This window comes from Lampetra planeri, chromosome 34, assembly GCF_965212315.1.
Source record: "Lampetra planeri chromosome 34, kcLamPlan1.2.h2, whole genome shotgun sequence".
NCBI classification, from domain to species: domain Eukaryota; kingdom Metazoa; phylum Chordata; class Hyperoartia; order Petromyzontiformes; family Petromyzontidae; genus Lampetra; species Lampetra planeri.
Window position 1 is genome coordinate 3,667,446 of NC_136140.1, and position 10,870 is coordinate 3,678,315.

Consider the following 10,870-nt stretch of genomic DNA (forward strand, 5'->3'; position numbering starts at 1 on the left):
CGCTGTTCACAGTCCCATCTAGCCAGGTCCACGTGACCCTTCCTCGCCACTGCCATGTCTCTCCCTCTCTCTCTCTCCAACTCGCATTCGCTCTCTGATCAACAGTCGGCAAGGAGCGTGGACCATCATCACGCGACACTCCGGTCATCGCAGCAGCAGCTGCAGCAGCTGCAGCAGCAGCGGCAGTAGCAGTAGCAGCAGCAGCAGCGGCGGCAGCAGCAGTAGCAGCAGCAGCAGCAGCGGCAGCAGCAGTAGCAGCAGCGGCGGCTTTTGGCTGGACATCGAACAAAGACGGTGGTGGTCACCGCAGTGCGAGCATTGAGGTGCGCTTCTGCGGCCGTCTGGAACGCTCTTCCGTTTCGATATTAGGAAGCCAATGGAGCAATGCACCTTTAAATATCGATTGAAAACGAATTTCTTCAGAAGTGCTTTTAGTGTTCAGCTTGTTGTCCTTCTTTGGTAACCTCCGATTTGCACGATTGGCTACGTACGGTGCGAAAGAAGTTCAACACGAATACACATGCATAAGTGCACACGGTTAAAGCATCAGCGGCAGGGTGCCTCGGGGAGTCTGCGCTGTCTCAGAACGACTAAAACCCTGGGTTCGATCGTTGGCAGACGCCCGTGGTTGAACCGGGTTGTCGAGCGTGACGAGCGGATGGTCCAAGCCCAGTCACCAGCGACTGCACGAGGCTCAATCGTTCTGAAATAATTTTGTGTGAACTGAATAAAAAGTTTGTTCCATTGACGTGTGACGAAACAAAACCTAGCCCGGGCAAAATACTAAATTATACCCGCTGGAGTGACGTCACAGGAGTAGCCCTGTGACGTCACACCACGAGGGCTCTTCTCCAGAGCACAGACAGGCTGGTGGTGCGCTTCCAAACCGTCAACATTTTTTTCCGCGACCAATATCATCAGTAATAGAGTTTTTTAGGGTTAGATCACGTAAATATAGAAATGTGTCGTTAAAACCCACCACCACCCGACACAGCCAACTAGTAAGCGTTGTCACGTAAACAGAACGTGGCCAATTCGTCACTCGTACAGCAACACTGATGTGTTGGAGAGTAATTACTCAGTTTGTAAATGTTGTGGCTTGGCTCTCCAACACACCGGTGTGCTGTACTAGTGACGAATTGGCCACGTTCTGTTTATGTGACAACCCTTACTAGTTGGCTGTGTCGGGTGGTGGCGGATTTAACGACACATTTATATATTTACACGATCTAACCCAAAAAAACCTCTATTATGGATTGCAGAAGAACGTCGTCTTCATCTCGTCGCATGCAAACAATAGTAACGTAGGAGTAAAGTTCGGGACTAAACAAATATAATAAAACAATAAATCGGTAAACAAAACAGAAAATACGGAAATATACCAACATATTTTATTAAATTAAATTCACGTAAATCCATACGAGTCGAGAGAAAACTATTACTTGGCTGAACTAGGCATTGCATTTAGCAAATGTATACATGCTGTGTCAAGGCAAAAGTTCACTTACCAATTCAACTCTGGCCAATAATAGACATGACGATGATGATGACGATTGCGGTGACGATGATGACGATTGTGTTATCTCTAAGCAAAGCAACACAAAACCTCGTCTGCCTCGTTCTTGCCCGAACGCTACAAATGCAAAACAAATGTAATCGACATGAACCCGACTAAGGCCCACGGAGTTGCCCTATTGATTTTAAATTCTCCTGCGTGACACGCACCTACGATAGGCATGCTTGGCTACGTACGGTGCGAAAGAAGTTCAACATACATACACGCTCCACGTGGTAACTGAAATGACTCCTAGCAGGTCAACAGCCATCGTGTACCTCTCAATTGCATGTTTATTGTTCAAACGCACGCTGCGAGGCCATACAGTGTTTTGTTTCTGGCCTGGAAGGTTTGAGTCACTCGATTTTCCACCGTCTGAGCGACGATGATGATGATGGTGGTGGTGATAGTGGTGGTGATGGTGGTGATGGTGACCATCGCGAACCACCACACGCCGCCTGAGTCATCCGGGCCACGCTTGGCCCGAGCCTCACGTGGTCACGTGACGTTGCGATGAGTCGCTTCGTCACGTTGGCCACGTGACGTTGGGATTCGGTGCGCGCGGCAAACAGCAGCGGAGCCATTGAGCGCGTGCCGGCAGTGCGACTGCGATTACACTGGTGAACACACTCTTTCTGGCACGAGGTTTTAAGGTAATTTTGGGGTGCTGATTCCAAATCTGGCATAAGTTTTTATCCATCACATCAGGTTTTTGAGATATCAAATATTGCATTTTCAATAAAAACTGCAGAAGAAATATATTAAATAAATGTTTATCTACATAAAATTATATTATAAACACACTATGCTAAAAATACAGCACCATATTTTAACACTAAAGCAGTCGCTGACTCGCAACAACTTGCAATCAAAAGTGACAGAGTTAAGATTACACTGGTGAACACACTTTTTCTGGCATAAGGTATCCCAACGGTTTTAAGGTAATTTTGGGGTGCTGATTACAAATCTGGCATTAGTTTTTGTCTATCACATCAGGTTTTTGAGATATCAAATATTGCATTTTCAATAAAAACTGCAGAAGAAAGATATTCAATAAATGTGGATATCTACATACAATGATATTATAAACACACTATCCTAAAAATACAGCACCATATTTTAACACTGAAGCAGTCACTGACTCGCAACAACTTGCAATCATAAGTGACAGAGTTAATTTCGGGTAAAATCAATGAAAATGGGGTATGCCGATAGCATAAAAATGAGATGTGATAGAGCAAATCTGAGATCAGATTTGGAATCAGCACCCTGAAATTAGTCTAAAACAGCTGCAAAAGTCCAGGCCAGAAAAAAATGTTTTTTTGTTGACCAGTGTAATCGGTGGCGGGAGGGACCTGTGGGCATTCCGAATCCGAGCAAGATGTTGACGGAGCGTTCAAATCGTGGTCAACTTGTAGATCGAAACAGGAGCAGGGTTTATCCACAGCTCTGACTGTCGCCTGATGATGCTGCTTGTAATTACTGGCGAAACGCCGTACTCGAATTGTAAATGTTGTGGGTTTGCTCTCCAACACATCAGTTTGCTTAACGAGTAACCAATTGGCATTTCTTGTTCACGTGACAAACCTTACTAATTGGCTGTGTCGGGTGGTGGCGGGTTTACCGACACATTTATAATTACGCGATATAACCCAAAAAACATATATTATGGAACTCATAGCATATCATAACTTCTGGGGGTCAATAAAGTGATGATTACTGTGAAAGAATTTGGATTGAGATTTTTTTTTGGGGCGAGTCTTTTTTTTCCCCCCATGTAGGAATGCGAGGAACGCTGCGACTTTTTCATTTCAAAGGAATTCGCGAATTCCACCGCGGCCCTTGGGAGCTGCTCACGACGACGAGCGAGGAGACTTCTCCGGCGCAGTGCGGGGCCGCCGGAGGTTCGACAGCGCCTCGGTGAATGAATGAGTCGCGATTCTTTCAGCTTACGGATGCATCCGCCAAATGTGTGTGCGCGTGGGGGGGGAGGCGGTGGTCGCATTGAAAACCTGGCGACCTGAGTTCATTTCCCGTCCATGGCTAATATCAGCGGTGATATCTGAACCGGTCCTAGGCCCCACCTCGTATCACTAACCCACAACTGACCAGCACGGTGATGTATGGTCAAACATGACTGATACGACAAGGTGAAGTCTTCATCCAGGGTTGATAATATTGGTTTTTATGTTGTACTATAATCGGTTCAGATGACCTCCGGAGACAGTAGTGGCTTGTACATTCACCCACAATGTTAATAATAATAATAATACAAATTTCGATTTAAAGCATTCGTGACTGCAGGGATTCATCTTCTTGGTTCTTTCGGTAAAGTCACGTAGAAGGGAAATACATTATTTTATTATTTCCCTTCTACGTGACTTTACCGAAAGAACCAAGAAGAATAATACAAATGATTCTTGGATTGAATCGAGATCCTGAATCGTGACTATCAACTTGCCATGGGTGTGATTCGTTCAAATTCTCACGGCGACACCGTGAGGCACGAGGTAATACCAACGTAATTGCTAAAGGAACCGGTGAAAGTGCCAAACGTATTGACTCAACAACAATTTGTTGTCGCAATTATCTCTGATTCTGTGACAAAATAAAATCGACAAATAAGTAGGTTATATTTCACGCTGGCTTTTGTTATTATTCCCGCCTTGTACCAACAAATCAAAAATGTCCCCCTCATCTTCATCTGTGCTTCCACTTGGATAGTAAAGATTGCTGGGAATAGGAAGATTGCTCTTCACTTCGGATGAAATGTAGATGATGGGCAGTCTTCAGTGGCATTCTACCCACAGGGCTTCTACTGACACGTGGTACTTACTTTCTGTCGCAAAAGCACAGCGTGTCCGTACGCTCGTCCGCGTGACACACACACACGTGATACACACACACACACGTGATACACACACACACACGTGATACACACACACGTGATACACACACACACACGTGATACACACACACACACGTGATACACACACACGTGATACACACACACACGTGATACACACACACACACGTGATACACACACACGTGATACACACACACACACGTGATACACACACACACACGTGATACACACACACACACGTGATACACACACACGTGATACACACACACACACGTGATACACACACACACACACGTGATACACACACACACACACGTGATACACACACACGTGATACACACACACACACACGTGATACACACACACACACACGTGATACACACACACGTGATACACACACACACATGATACACACACACACACACATGATACACACACACACACACACGTGATACACACACACACACACGTGATACACACACACACACGTGATACACACACACACACACGTGATACACACACACGTGATACACACACACACACACGTGATACACACACACGTGATACACACACACACATGATACACACACACACACACATGATACACACACACACACACACGTGATACACACACACACACACGTGATACACACACACACACGTGATACACACACACACACGTGATACACACACACACACACATGATACACACACACGTGATACACACACACACATGATACACACACACATGATACACACACACATGATACACACACACGTGATTCACACACACACACGTGACACACACACGTGATACACACAAAACCATGATACACACATATACGTGATACACACACACGACACAGACGTGATACACACACACACATAAGCGTGACACACAAATCGGTCAACTTTTCCATCCGTCCAGCAGCAGTACCAACAATTGACGTTTACACAGAAACAGAGCCCCAGAGTTAGACAACTATCGCGGCTGGACATTTTCTTTGAACTAGGGATTTTCCCTGCTCACAAGCAAAGGTCACCTATCTGTAATATCGTCGTCACGATGTCGTACATGAGTGCACATTACTGGAGTCGTTACTTTCAGAGTCTCGCGTATAGGAGTGTCTTTGCTGGGCTCTCCGAGTGCTTTGCACCTCTGTTACCGCTATGCGTGCACCATTCTTAGCTTCATACCGTGCTGAATTTATGCACTGCATGTGCACGAGAAAAAATATACGTGTTGAATGTGTCTTAGTATGTACTGTGCAGGGTGGCCCAGAGGTCAGGGAACGAGAGGTTATTTTATTTTTAACACTGGCATAAAAACATTTTAACGGTTTGTTCTTTCAGTTAATGTTTTATCTATTATATTATCATTAGTAATATTTATCTTTTTTTCTTCCTTCTCGGATGACATCTAACAATGGATGGAACCTCGACTCAAGACGAACGAGTTTAATTAGTCATTACGTACGCTAAAGAAGGCAGCTGTAATCTTTAAAACGTCCTAAATAAATTTCAAATAATAATTCAGGCATGCATTTATGTCAATGTAAGTCAATTTGGATATTTGTTTAAATAAATATAATACTAAAACAGCTATTTTTATTTTACCAGGTAAGGCCCACTGAGTTAAAGTAACTTTTTTTCAGAAGCGACCTGGCCACAAATGATAACTCAACGAATCGGCTTACCATCATGTGGAAATGTAGAGCAACCAAATACTCTAAGCGCGTGATGTTGATTCAAAATGTGGCCTTAACAACCATAGGACGCGGAGAAAAATCAACGCGACCACGGGGGAGAGAGACACGCCAACTCCAAATATACAGCAGCAGGCATCGCGGTCGGGATCCAAATCCACGACCTCCTGCATACCAGGCGAGGAAGTTAACATCTCGCCACCGTGGCTCCCTGTGTGTCCTGACTTTTGGGCCACGCTGAATAATGTACCTCAGAAGCCGAGGTCGCAAACGGGTTTTGATTCCTTACCCGTACCCGTACCCGGCCGCACCAGGGTCGCAAATGGGTACCCGTACCTGGCCGGGTACGGGTACCCGTTCCCTACCCGTACGCGTACCCTACCCGAAATGAGTGACAAACGGTTACTCACCAGTGACTCACGGCCTACCCGTACCCGTACCCGGCCGCACAAGGGGCGCAAACGGCTACCCGTACCCAGCAGGGTACGGGTAGCCGGGTATCGGGTACCCGGTTGCGACCTCTGCTCAGAAGCCCCTTGTGTCAATTCACTGCTGGATGAGGCCCTCCCCTCGTCGTGCCGGTTGGCGGTGGTAATTTTGTGACACTGGCGGACCAAGCAGCGAAACGACAAAGGCTGCCCTGCGCGTCTTCGCGTTCCTGCGTACGGGGCAAAGCACTACCGGACGTCCGTGAAAAGGAGCTTTCATGGCACGTCGTGTTCCTCCAGTCTAAAAATAGATTCTGATTAAGCGATTTATTAAATCGGTGGAAAAGATTGCAACGGTCGGTTGAACATGATGACATTTTTGAATTTCTATCGTTTTAGTTTCCCCGCCGCGCACTTTGCGGGCATTTCTGTGGTACATTTAAGGAAGTAACACCCATGTATATGTATATAATATATATATAACACGTTACGTGAAATGCTCCATGTAGTGCTGCCCGAAGCACCTGACCGCTTCAAACAGCGGCCGGTCCGCACAGTGACATTTACACTGCCAAGCGCAGTGTGCCAGTGGTAATGAAAAACTATAAACGATCACATTTACCGTAACTGCCATTACTCAAAGTTTACCTAATTCTTGTTTTTGAAATGACTAACTTTTGACCTCTGTAATTCTGTATTAGTAGAACCCAAGACTGTACTCCACTATTAAACAAATGAGTTGGTGGTGATGCTGCTGCTGCTGCTGCGTTGGTGCACAATTAACAACATAACTCAACACATTTGTCAATGACACTGCTTTAAAAGAAAACAATATAGATATAATAGGCAACGCTTCAGGCGGTATGACCCTTCTTGGTGCACTGCTCTAATGAGTCTGACAAATCTGAATTCGATTCCCACCCACGGCTAGCATCGGTGGTGAGTGATATCTGAACCGGTCTTGAGCACATCTCGTTCACGAATTTATCTACGATTTGCACGGTCGGCTACAAACGGCGCCGATGTAGTTCAACATGCTTAGAGCACTGGGATGTCTCCACCCGGCAGTGGCGTTACAAAGGGCTCTAAATTGTTGTTATTATTAAAAACAAACAATTGTGAGACCTTTGTGAATGTTCAATGTAAAAAAATACGAGAAGCGAGAAGGACGATTGGAGATTTGCAAACAGGCTAACAAAAAAGCAACGGAATTGGAACAAAATAAAATAAAAATCATCGTTCAGTCATCGATTCGCTCCTGAGAACTGTTTATTTAAGCATTTCATTGTTACCCAACGAGATTGCGCTATGACCTCACGACTTGATATATTTTTTTATCTTTCACGAAAAAAGTCGACTTTAGAAATCGCGCAAAGGTCAACAAATTAGCTCATTCACAAGGAGGTGCAGGTGAGGAATGAGTTTGACTTTTACAACGTGCACGAACCGCACCACTATCGCCGTCCCCACGGATTTTGCCTACCGCTCCTTGGCAAATGCCCAAGCAATTGCCAAATGATTATCGGCACTGAGGAGGCTTCCGTTGAACATTCGGTTCATAATGCCCGGCTCGACCGTCGATTTGCATTTGTCGGTAACATTCGCAACAGCCAGCAATCAATGCACACAACGTTCCATCCGGCCACCGTGACATTTATTGAAAAAAAAAATGAAAACCACCCATGATACTACACGAAATTAAACGAAATTTTGATTTAAAGCTTTCGTGACTGTGAATATTCATATTCTTGGTTCTTTCGGTAAAGTCACATAGAAGGAAAATAATAAAATAATAAAAATATAAAACAATAAAAATGCTCACGACGTTTCGACTGCAACACAAGCAATCATCATCCGGTGTGAAGATTGCTTGTGTTGCAGTCGAAACGTCGTAATAATTTTATTGTTTTATATTTTTATTATTTTATTATTTCCCTTCTATGTGACTTTACCGAAAGAAACAAGAATATGAAATTAAACTACTTTTTTTATTTTATCAGGTCAAGGCCCACTTAGCTATATAGATCTTTTTTAGAAGCGACCTGGCCACAGATGATAGCTCAACCAAGTGGCGGATCACGTGATAATATAAAGCAGCCAGATATTTTCCAACGCACGTTTGGATTCCAAATGTGGAGGAGGAAAAAACCTTCAAGACTCTCAAGGAAACCGGGTGGCTCCGAGAGGTAAATTGCTGCGTCGGAGACACCAAGTTAGCACTTGCTCAGGAGCTGGGTTCTAATCTTAGCAGTTGTCTGTAATCATTCGGGACTCTCTGTTGCAGCGGAGATGGTGGTCCCAGTCTGGTCACCAGTGACTGCGCAGAAAACCTAAGAAAATTCACCCCATTGAGCATTGTAACATGAGAGATGGTTATGGGTTTGAGGAGGCCATCATACAGCAGTGGATGGACCATGGCTGATAATCATGCATTGTATGGAATGATTGTGAGTTCATGAAATCAAATAAATAAATGCAAATTACTAATTCCATCCATCATTCAGCCTCAAGACCTCAACATACAAGTTTTCGTTTGATTGACATGCGGTGCCCACCCTTCGCAGCGGGGTTATTAGGTTTGCCGTAAGTGCGGACAAAGGTGCATTTAAGTTGCTTCAGACAATGTCACGTGACATCACCTTCCGGGGGCTACTCTTTGACAGCGAGCGATGAGTTGATCGCTGTATTGGAGTCATGAGTGGAAATGTCTTAATCTCAAGACTTGATGCCAACAGTTCAATTGGAATACAATTGGCAGAGAGAGAAAAAAATGAAATCCAGCCCCCCCCCCAAAAAATGATCAAAGACACTCATTGATTAAGACGAAATATGACGGAAAGTTTGTAAATGCCGTGCATTTCAAAGTAAATTATTTGTGTTGTAGATTTTAAGCATCGACCCGCAAGCTGTGCACTTAACGTACACCATTCCATTCCCAAATGTAGTAGTGGTAATAATAATAACGACATGGGAGTGGATCATATTTCCCAAACTCATATAATTCAGTGCAGAGGAGGCCTCGATTGCAAGTCAGCTTGGGAGACTTCGCTGAAGTTAGCATCCGCTCGGGAACTTTAATTCCAAAAAAACTTGCAAACTTACGGTTGATAAAAAAATATATATACGTAAAGGATATGTTAATACTCTTTGGTTCTTTCGGTAAAGTCACGTAGGTAGAAATAACATATTTTATTTAGGTAGAAATACAATATTTTATTTTAATAAAATATTTTATTTTATATATTTTATTTTAATAAAATATTTTATTACATATATTTTATTTTAATAAAATATTTTATTTTATTTTCAACTACGTGACCTTCCCAAAAGAACCGAAGAGTAGAGATTCCTGCAGTCACGACAGCTTCAAATCAAGGATATTTTAATGTTCAAGGGCAACGAGAAAACCCGTGTTAGTTTGACAGCAGCATAGAAAGAGAGAGAGGTCATTAGGGTCACTGTTCTTCAGGCTACCACACCTCACCATGGCTTACTTCCTTCTGCAAGGTTGACACTTGACCCGGCAAGGTTTGCTCTTTCAGCCTCGTCACCATCACCTCGCGTTCTGTCTTTCACTTGGTCGTACACTTCTTGTCGTCTGAGTAACCCACCCTCTCCTCAATATTTGTTTTCCATCTCCCCCCCCCCCACCTCCGATTTGCGTGGCCGGTAACGTACGGTGCGAAACAAGATCGACAAACAGACACGTGAGTGTGTCACGCCGGTACCAACCTCCTACGCGTAGCATCGGTGGCACCCCTTCGCCTCTTCAAATCCTTGAACTCCAAGTTGCTCAGACCTTTATTTCCATTGAAATTCCTGGAATCCCGCTCAAACGGGCTAGAAACTGCCGATCTGTTTTGCCTGTGAACGTCTATTGCTCACAAACGAGAATGCACATCTGTAGGTGGCAGGTGCAACCAAGGTGCTGGAAATGTTAAAAAGGGGGGGACACCTCGTTTCGACGACTTATTGCCTCAATCACCCATCGCAAACTTGAAAATGTTCCACAACAACTCTCAAAAGCCCACGCACAAACTTCAAAACTTCACAAAACTCCTACGCAACTTTGCCGCCACATCTACCATAGGAATCTGTTTCACTTCCGCGTGCGAGCACAACAACAAAAATAAGGTTGATTTTGTTCGAGTCAAACTGTTCAGAAATAAGTTTATTTGTAGAAAGGCAGTGGGTTGTTTTTTTTTCACCACGGAGGGCGCAAATGAATTACGGGTTGCACGCTAGCGGTGGAAAAGATTGAAGAGCGTCTGTCACGATTTCACAGGTCACAGGAAGGCATCGCTGTGCCTTCTC

At 44.3% G+C, this 10,870-nt stretch overlaps 1 long non-coding RNA gene across 2 annotated transcripts in view; it reads right to left on the reverse strand.

Moving 5' to 3' along the window:
- Window positions 1-10,639, reverse strand: part of LOC144729973 (uncharacterized) — a 49,863-nt gene extending 39,224 nt beyond the window's left edge. For both annotated transcript variants that reach the window (XR_013587770.1, XR_013587769.1), the window contains exon 1: window positions 10,289-10,639. This is a non-coding gene — a long non-coding RNA (uncharacterized LOC144729973). The remainder of the gene's footprint in view (window positions 1-10,288) is intronic.
- Between the last annotated feature and the right edge of the window lie 231 nt (window positions 10,640-10,870).